Below are 9,182 nucleotides of genomic sequence, written 5' to 3' on the forward strand. Positions count from 1 at the left end.
TGGCCAAAAAATTCATTTGGGTTTTCCAAAACATCTTACAGAAAAAAACATGAATGAACTTTTTGGGCAACCCAAGATCATTATTCCCACTGGACAGATAGTAACCTGCCCGAGTTCACATAGCCAGTGAGTGGTAGAGATCAGATTGGCTCTTAGCTCCTTCTGAGGGCCTGAGTTACTAAGTTGATTGCCTTAAGCCAATCTCCATTTAGCATACTGGTGCATGCATTTCTTCAATTCAAACAATGTTTATTGACTATCTACCATGACAAGTCCTCAAATTATTTAAGATCTAATGAAAGAAGGTGAACACTTAAACAGACGACCTCAGTTTCGAAGAGTTTTGTTATTGTTGTTTTACAAAGCATTGTGTATTATGTGAAAGTATGACTTCCTGCTTGGCCCAGTAGGGCACCCAGCGATGAGGGTGGGCCTCTCTACCCTGTTTCCTTGTTAACTGGTAACATATTTTCCCTACTGATGACATTACTGTCACTACTAGAAAGAACATTATTCACTAGGAACTGAGGGACATCAATTTGCTCCCCAAACAGAGCAGTCATCAGTCACAAAATGTTCCTGGTCATTATTCATCTGGGCTGGGGCAAAGCCTGTGATCTCCGGATGACAGCGCCGATATTGAACACCAGCCCTTGAGGCCGCCAACCCTGTGCCCTCTTGCCCTCTTTGCAAATAAGATTATTGCTGCTGCTACTGCCTGGTTTCCCCTAAGAGATACAGAAATCCTTCAGGGAACAAGTAGATAAGAACTAAAAGGGAGAATCTTTTAAAACTGTCCAAAGCAACCCAACCCTATACCTGATACAAACACAATTACTTCATTCATATTGAATTACAGAGTATTTTTCAATTAGGAGTCTGAGTTTTCAAAGGGAAGAAAAAAACTGAAAACATCTTTGAGTTATGCTGTAGGGAGAGGAATAAAGCTTTAAAGTATTCTGGCATTAATCCTTCTCCAAATTAATTGAATATTTTGGTTTTTGTCAACACTTCACTGTATCTGTGTTCACAAAAATCTACCCAGACATTTTGTGTTTTTTAAGGGATGGGGGGAATTTGCCACATATTTTAAGACAGGTTTTATTTACTTGCACTTATAAACCTAACAACAATTTTTCTGATTTGTGCTTTGTTCAAATTTCTGACTATTCTAGAAAGGGACAGAGATCATTTATTTGTTCAACTCAGCCTCTGATTGCATGTCTTATTAAATTCCTATCTTTATAAATAGGTGGCTATGAATAATCTGTCTTACTTGGTCATCCAATGCAAATATTTTCAAGTATTAATTCCTTCCTACTGATTAAGGAATTAGAGATAGAAAATGTCCTCCATTTCCTAACAAAAGGGAAAGTCCTATGTATTTCAGCATTATTCACTGACATTCAGCTCAGTTCAGTTCAGTCAGTCGTGTCTGACTCTTTGCAACCCCATGAACCACAGCACACCAGGCCTCCCTGTCCATCACCAACTCCCAGAGTCCACCCAAACCCATGTCCATTGTGTCAGTGATGCCATCCAACCATCTCATCCTCTGTCATCCCCTTCTCCTGCCCTCAATCTTTCCCAGCATCAGAGTCTTTTCAAATGAGTCAGCTCTCTGCATCAGGTGGCCAAAGTATTGGAGTTTCAGCTTCAACAACAGTTCTTCCAATGAACACTCAGGACTGATCTCCTTTAGGATGGACTGGTTGGATCTCCTTGCAGTCCAAGGGATTCTCAAGAGTCTTCTCCAACACCACAGTTCAAAAGCGTCAATTCAAAAGCGCTCAGCTTTCTTTATAGTCTGACTCTTACATCCATAAATGACTACTGGAAAAACCATAGCTTTGACTAGACAGACTTTGTGTCTCTGCTTTTTAATATGCTGTCTAGGTTGGTCATAACTTTCCTTCCAAGAAGCAGGCATCTTTTAATTTCACGGCTGCAATCACCAAGTACAAACATCTCCTTTGAATGATCCAGAATAGATCACACTTAATGCAAAATGCCACTGTCTCCTAAGGACAGCCTTCAGGGAAAGATGAGCAAGATGGAGCATGTGACTGTTACAGCAAATATAAATCAACAAAGATCTTGACACAATATGTCCCTTCTTGAGGCCCCTCCAAGAAAATGGGGGCACGTTTGCTTCCCCTAGAGACCCAGTCCCAAGCTCTCTTGCTCTCATAGCCATTGCCAAGTCCACAAGAAAAGAAGACAGCTGAGTTCACACCTGAGAGAAGGACCTCTGGACAGTGTTCCTTGAGCAAGAATTCTGATAAGTCCCAAAGCATGAGAGTTCTTTGTTCTAATCACATTATGGCCAAGTGGAGGGAAATAGGAAAAGAAATATTGATTATGAGAAACTGATTATGAAAGTAAATTCTTTAACAAGGTGGCCTCAGGAGATGTCTGCAGTAGAATAGGGAGCTTCTTGAGGTTTTGTGTGCATATCCACAGACCACCCTTAATAGTTTGAAGCTAGAAACAGATAATACTGTGGTTAAAATGCCATGTCCACTTTGGCTTCCATGGCCCTCCTTATGGAGTGCTTGGATTTCTTAAGGTTGAAGGTCAACCAAAAATGCTTCCAGGGCTGCTTCTAAGGATGACTAAGCATGTAACCAACATATGACCTCTCATCTGAATTGAAAGGAGGAGAATGAATGCCAGTGCCAGGAAATAGTCGTGAACTATAGGACTTGGCAACAGAGCTTAATGTCATTACTCTCATTGCTATTGTCTTTGACAATAAATGGAACAAACCAGTCTAAAAAGGAAGTTCTTTCCTATGTGTCCAGGGATAGGATACTCAGATGATAGGCAGTGGGCCAAGAGAAATGAAAACTGGGGAAAATCAGCTTTACTATACTTGAAACTCTTACAAACTTTCCAGCTTGTTTTACATGTCACTATGTGTTTGTATTGGAACTTGGAAGACATTTGCACCAAGGACAGCAAAGATAGCAATTATCTGGAAAACAGGAACTAAAAACACTAGTTTTTTTCCCCTGTAGCTAGCAAAGTAAAAATGAGATATAAAGAGCAAAAAAGAGTATGCAATTTATGAATGAAAATGAGCTTATATAACCCTTTGAATCTAATGAAAACTCCATACGCAAGTGATTAAAGTATTTGCAAAGATATTAGATTTAGAAACCTAAAAACAAATGGGTCTTTCCTACCCAAATATATGTAAACACAATAACCAATAGATTTAACATTACATAAAGCAGAAGCTTCTGAACGTGGCTGTATAAACTGATCCATTTGCTTTTCTCCCGTAGGCAGAGAATGAGTGTTAAAAAATTGTAGGAACCTAATCAGGTGTGGCCCATTAAAAGCCTTTTGTCCAACTTATGATAAGCACTTCTCACCTTTGAATGTGGAAATGGCCAGACAACTTCTCATGTTGCCACAAGAAAATGCATTTGTTCATCTACCAGGTAGTCAATGAAAAACATCTTGGCAGATTTAGCTATACAGGTGTTTTTAGACAGCTTGATAGATTCAAACTCAAATTCATAAAAAAGACAAATGGGGAGGGAATTATTTCCTCACAAAGATACTTTGCACCTGCAAAAGAGCTCATAGCAGGGTATGCCTTGAATTGTCAACTCCTCTACTGGATTTCAAATGTAACCAAATGTTCCTAAAAATTTATTGAAGTGTAGTTCATTCGCAATGTTGTATTAATTTCTATTCTATAGCAAAGTGATTCAGTTATACATATCTATATGCATCCTCCTTCATATTCCTTTCCATTATGGATTATCACAGGATATTGAATATAATCCCCCATGTTATACGGTAGGACCTTGATATTTATCTGTTCTATATGTAATACTTTGCATCTGCTAATTCCAAACTCCCAATCCATCCCTCCCCCAATCCTCCTTCCCCCTGGCAACCACAAATTTGTTCTCTATGTGTCTGAGTTGGTTTCTGTTTTGTAGATAAGATCATTTGTATCACATTTTAGGTTTCACATATAAATGATCTCATAGGGGAATTGTCTTTCTCTTTCTGACTTATTTCATGTGGTGTGGTAATTTCCAGACCCCTTCTCATCGCTGTAAAGGGCATTTTTTATGGCTGAGTGCTATTCCACTGTATATGTATGTGCAGCGCATCTTCTTTATCCAGTCACCTGTTGATGGACATTTAGGTTGTTTCCATGTCTTGGCTATTGTGAATGGTGCTGCTATGAACATAGAGGTGCATATATCTTTTAAATTTATAGTTTTGTCTGGATATATGCCCTGGGACTGCTGGATCACATGGCAACTTTCTTTTTAGCTTTTTGAGACACCTCCATACTGTTTTCCCTATTTACATTCCCATCAACAGTGTAGGAGGTTTCCCTTTTCTCCACACCCTCTCCAGCATTTGTTACTTGTAGATAATTTTTTTAAATATTTACTTCTATTTATTTACTTATTTGGCTGTGCTGGGTCTTAGTTGCAGCATTCAGAATCTTTAGTTGTGGCATGTGAACTCTTAGTTTTGGTATGTGATTTCTATTTCCCAGACCAGGGATCGAACCTGGGCCCCTTACAATGGGAACATAGCATCCCAGCCCCTGGACCAGAGAAGCCTCTGTAAATTTTTTAATCATGGCCATTCTGACTAGTGTGAGGTGGTACCTCAGTGTAGCTTGCATAAATCCAATTCTTAATAACCTCTAAGAAATAGCTCTATTGTTCAAAGGAAGATATTTATAGTTTAATTCTTTTTTACTCTTCCTACCCTCTAATCCTGCACCAGCATTTCTTGCATCCTTCCATATTCTGTAAAGCAGAATTGTTTGAATGGATAGATATAATGAACTGAGTACGTTCAGTTCCTTAGGGCATAGGACCCCTCTGCAAACTTGAAATTATGTTAGGAATATAGGCAAACCTCAGCTCTTCACAATAATAGTGAACGGAATAAAGTGAGTAATGAAATCCATAAATAATCCCTGCATGTCCCAATCCTTGAGAGCTAAATATGAAACATTCTGTAAAGATTTTTCTACTGATGCTAACAAGAGGGAGAGGAGGCTGATTAAAGTCTGATGCCTTATTTGGCTGACCTCTCTCTACTGACAGAAATAACAGGCAGGCAAACGGTCAGAGAACGGGCAGCATGAGATCTGGGAGCAGAGACACTCAGCACACCGCATAATTAGCTCCGAAGTAGCAGAGAGAAGAACATAAACAAGATGGGAGCAAGCCAGAGGGGACTTTACATCCATTTAGCAGTGATTTTGTCCATGTCCACTGGGTGCTGAAGCTAAGCACTCAGTTTTGGACCTCTCCCAAGGTTCTCCAGAGAGGCCATCATCATCAAGCAACAGCCCGCTTCCTGGCTCCCCAAAGCTGCCAAGACTCTGTGAAGACACTGTGCTGTCCTGGAAAGGATGCCAGGCCCAGGTTCAAGGCCTGACTTAATACCTAAGTTTGAGCTTGGCCATACTTCATTCCTGCCCCATCAATGGGGCCCCGGCAATTGTTCTCCGACACTGTGCCGACAAAGGTCTGTATAGTCAAAGCTATGGTTTTTCCAGTAGTCATGTACGAATGTGAGAGTTGGACTATAAAGATGGCTGAAAGTGAAAGTCGCTCGGTCTTGTCTGCCTCTTTGCGATCCCATGGACTATACAGTTCAGTTCAGTCACTCAGTCGTGTCTGACTCTTTGCGACCCCATGAATCGCAGCACGCCAGGCCTCCCTGTCCATCACCAACTCCTGGAGTCCACTCAGACTCGCGTCCATCGAGTCAGTGATGCCATCCAGCCATCTCATCCTCTGTCGTCCCCTTCTTCTCCTGCCCCCAATCCCTCCCAGCATCAAAGTTTTTACAGTCCATGGAATTATCCAGGCCAGAATACTGGAGTGAGTAGTCGTTCCCTTCTTCAGGGGATCTTCCCAACCCAGGGATCAAAACCAGGTCTCTCGCATTTCAGGTGGATTCTTTACCAGGTAAGCCACCAGGGAAGCCCAAGAGTACTGGAGTGGTTAGTCTATCCCTTCTCCAGTGGATCTTCCTGACCCAGAAATCAAACCAGGGTCTCCTGCATTGCAGGCATATTCTTTAACAGCTGAGCTACTAGGGAAGCCCACTAAAAATGGCTGAGCACTGAAGAATTGATGCTTTAAAACTGTGGTGCTGGAGAAGACTCTCAAGAGTCCCTTGGATTGCAAGGAGATCAAACCAGTCATTCCTACAGGAAATCAAGCCTGAATATTCATTGGAAGGACCCACATTGAAGCTGATGCTCCAATACTTTGGCCACCTGTTGCAAAGAGCCGACTCATTGGAAAAGACCGTGATGCTGGGAAAGATTGAGGGCAACAGAAGAAGGGGGCGATAGAGAATGAGATGGTTAGATGGCATCACCTACTCAATGGACTGGGTTTGAGCAAGCCCTGGGATATAGTGAAGGATGGGAAGGCCTGACGTGCAGCCATCTATGGTGTCACAGAGAGTCTGACATGACTGAACAACAGCAATTGTTCTGGTTGCTCTTCAGAACCAATGGGCTAGAATCATGATGAAATGGGATTGTTTCTGTGACTACATGTTAAGTCTATAAAATGCTACATTCATGTCACATTGTATTTGGGAGCATTTAGAAAATAAGAGTAGCACAGTTCATGTCAGAATGACTAGATATCTTCCCATGAGTCTCCAGTAGGTTCCAGTCCCCCTACTCTGTCCCACGTGTGGTGTTTGCAGCCAGCACTGAGAAGAAAAATGGCAGATCTCTGCTGTGTAGCTGAACTGCTGGGAAAATTCTTTTTAAAATATGATTCTGTCTTCTATGATCAAATTCAGTGCCATGTAGCTCTCCCCAGAGCATCCCAGGTGACTCAGCAGCAGTCAATCTCTGTGCACAGAATTCATATATAAAGTCAAACTCTTTGCAGTGGATATTACTTTTTCCCCAAAGATCATATATATATGCAAAAAATTGAAGACACTGAAAATAAATAGATGATTCTCAGTGGACTTAGAGTTATACTTGAAACTTTGTATAGTTGATAACACTATTTCAGTGCCAATTTGAGATTTAATATGGTGAATTAATTTTGAGAATACAGATCAAAAAACTTAGCTCGTCCATTTGACTTTCAAAAACAGGATCATATCATGATTCCTACTTCTCAACCATCTTGTTATGGTATTTTAGAATAATTGTTTATTGCTACACTGTTCTTGAGGTTTTAGCCAAACCAAAGCACTGTGCAAAGACCAGATTGTTTTACTCTTTTCCATAATGATAGTTTACATGAATCAATAAAATCTGATAATTTGTTGATTTATACGTTATTCATTTAAGAAACATTTGTGCAGATCTCTTACTGGGAAAACAGCTCAAAGCTCTTTAGAGGTTGTAGGGTTCTATGATAATTTATAGTATATAAGTCATTTTCTGTAGTCATTTTGGGTTTCTTAGATTCTGAGTATCTATTTGGTTTGTGCTGATGTTCACATCTCCCTCCAAAACTGGCTATCTTTACCAAGTCCCATGAGATACGAAGACACTTGTAAAGGTGTTAGGATAGAGAAGTCTAGGTGACAGGAGACTTCCAGCTAAGAAACAGTATTGATTCTCTGCATTTTACACCGTATGGGTCTAGTTTGCAAGGCAGCAAAAGGTTTAGGATGTTGACCTCACAGATGAGATGAGGCAAGTGAGTGACTGCTAGGGAAAGAGAAGTTGTGATTTCTCCAATTAGAAATGAATTCAGATTAACAAGCTCCTCTATTAGACTGCAAATGTCCTCATGATACATTGAACTTACCATCATTTATACCTTAATGTAAATGTTCTAAAATAATAGTGTCAACTATATATATATATATACATATATATATTATTAATAATCACTTTTACTTCTCTTACCTTGGGCTATTCACTATTCTAAATGATAAAAGTAAATATGATGCTATACTATTAAGCCTAGGTTTTCAATAATACATGTTAACTATGTAGGTTCTGATCTACTGGTGTCGATTTCCCCTTCAGATTAGACCTCAGCACTTCTCGTAATTCTCCTGGGCACATCTTACTCTCATTTGTAAGAAAGCCAGTAGGCTGCTTTCACCACCTCCATCTAATACAGCCTTTTAAGCTTCCAGAGTTCCAACAATGAATAAGTGCTTATTCCGCACTGGGAATTTTAGTTTCTAAATAAACATTGTAGTAGGTCATTGTTTCTGAATAAAGATGCTTGAAAGACGACTTTGGTAGGCTGCAATGTGAGACATTCTACTTCTTTTTAGAGTTAATAGTAACACTGTTGTTCATATTTATGACATTTTCTTCTTTTAGAAAAGTGTTTTCCAATAATTTATTAGTTTCACTCAATTAATGCATTTGCCCTTTGAGCTTCATGGTTTTTCCTGTAGGGACATTCTGGTATTTCTCAGGAATAACTGGTGTTTTTATGTCAGAATCTTTCTGCTTTAATTGATAAAATTCTTTGACTCAAAGAAGCCAGAAATCATTTACAAACACAGTGCTCTTTAAAAACCCATCAGGCAAAAGCCATTACCTTCCTTCCTTCCATTTACACATGAAGATACTGCCATTTACAGATGTTTATAGGAGAATCACTGGAGAATTCCTTCCCCTTAAAGTCATGTGCAAATACATGGTAGATCTGGGAATTAAAGTGTTTTAGCCACTGTGATTTTTTTTTTTTTTTAATGATGTACAAATGGGGAAATGGGGAAAGTGAGTGGAGACTATTGGGGAGAGAAATAGTCTAATGGAATTTTTCCAATTAAACCAATATATTGAAAATTCCCTCAGTCTCACTACATGCATATCTGAACTTGCAGAATAAATAAGGTTAAATGCAAATTTTCAGAGAACTGTCCATGTGCTCCAGCCTGACTTAGATGTGGGGTAGTCCTGGGAAGATGAATCATTCAGCAACCCTTGGAATGAAATTTCATTAAATATTTCTTCAACATATGTTCAAGATAAAAGGTGAGCATCATTTACAGAAGAAAGGTTAAAAAGGAAGCCCACAAGTAGTATTGTTTCCATTTATATTCCCAGTCACAAATTAAAAAGTCTTGTCATTGACTGAACTTACTTTCTTTAGAAGATACTTTATGACCGACCACTTAGGTACTTCAGGAAGCTTACAAGAGGCTAGACAGTGGGCGGGACCCGCAGA

The sequence above is a fragment of the Capra hircus genome, chromosome 9 (genome assembly GCF_001704415.2).
Source record: "Capra hircus breed San Clemente chromosome 9, ASM170441v1, whole genome shotgun sequence".
NCBI classification, from domain to species: domain Eukaryota; kingdom Metazoa; phylum Chordata; class Mammalia; order Artiodactyla; family Bovidae; genus Capra; species Capra hircus.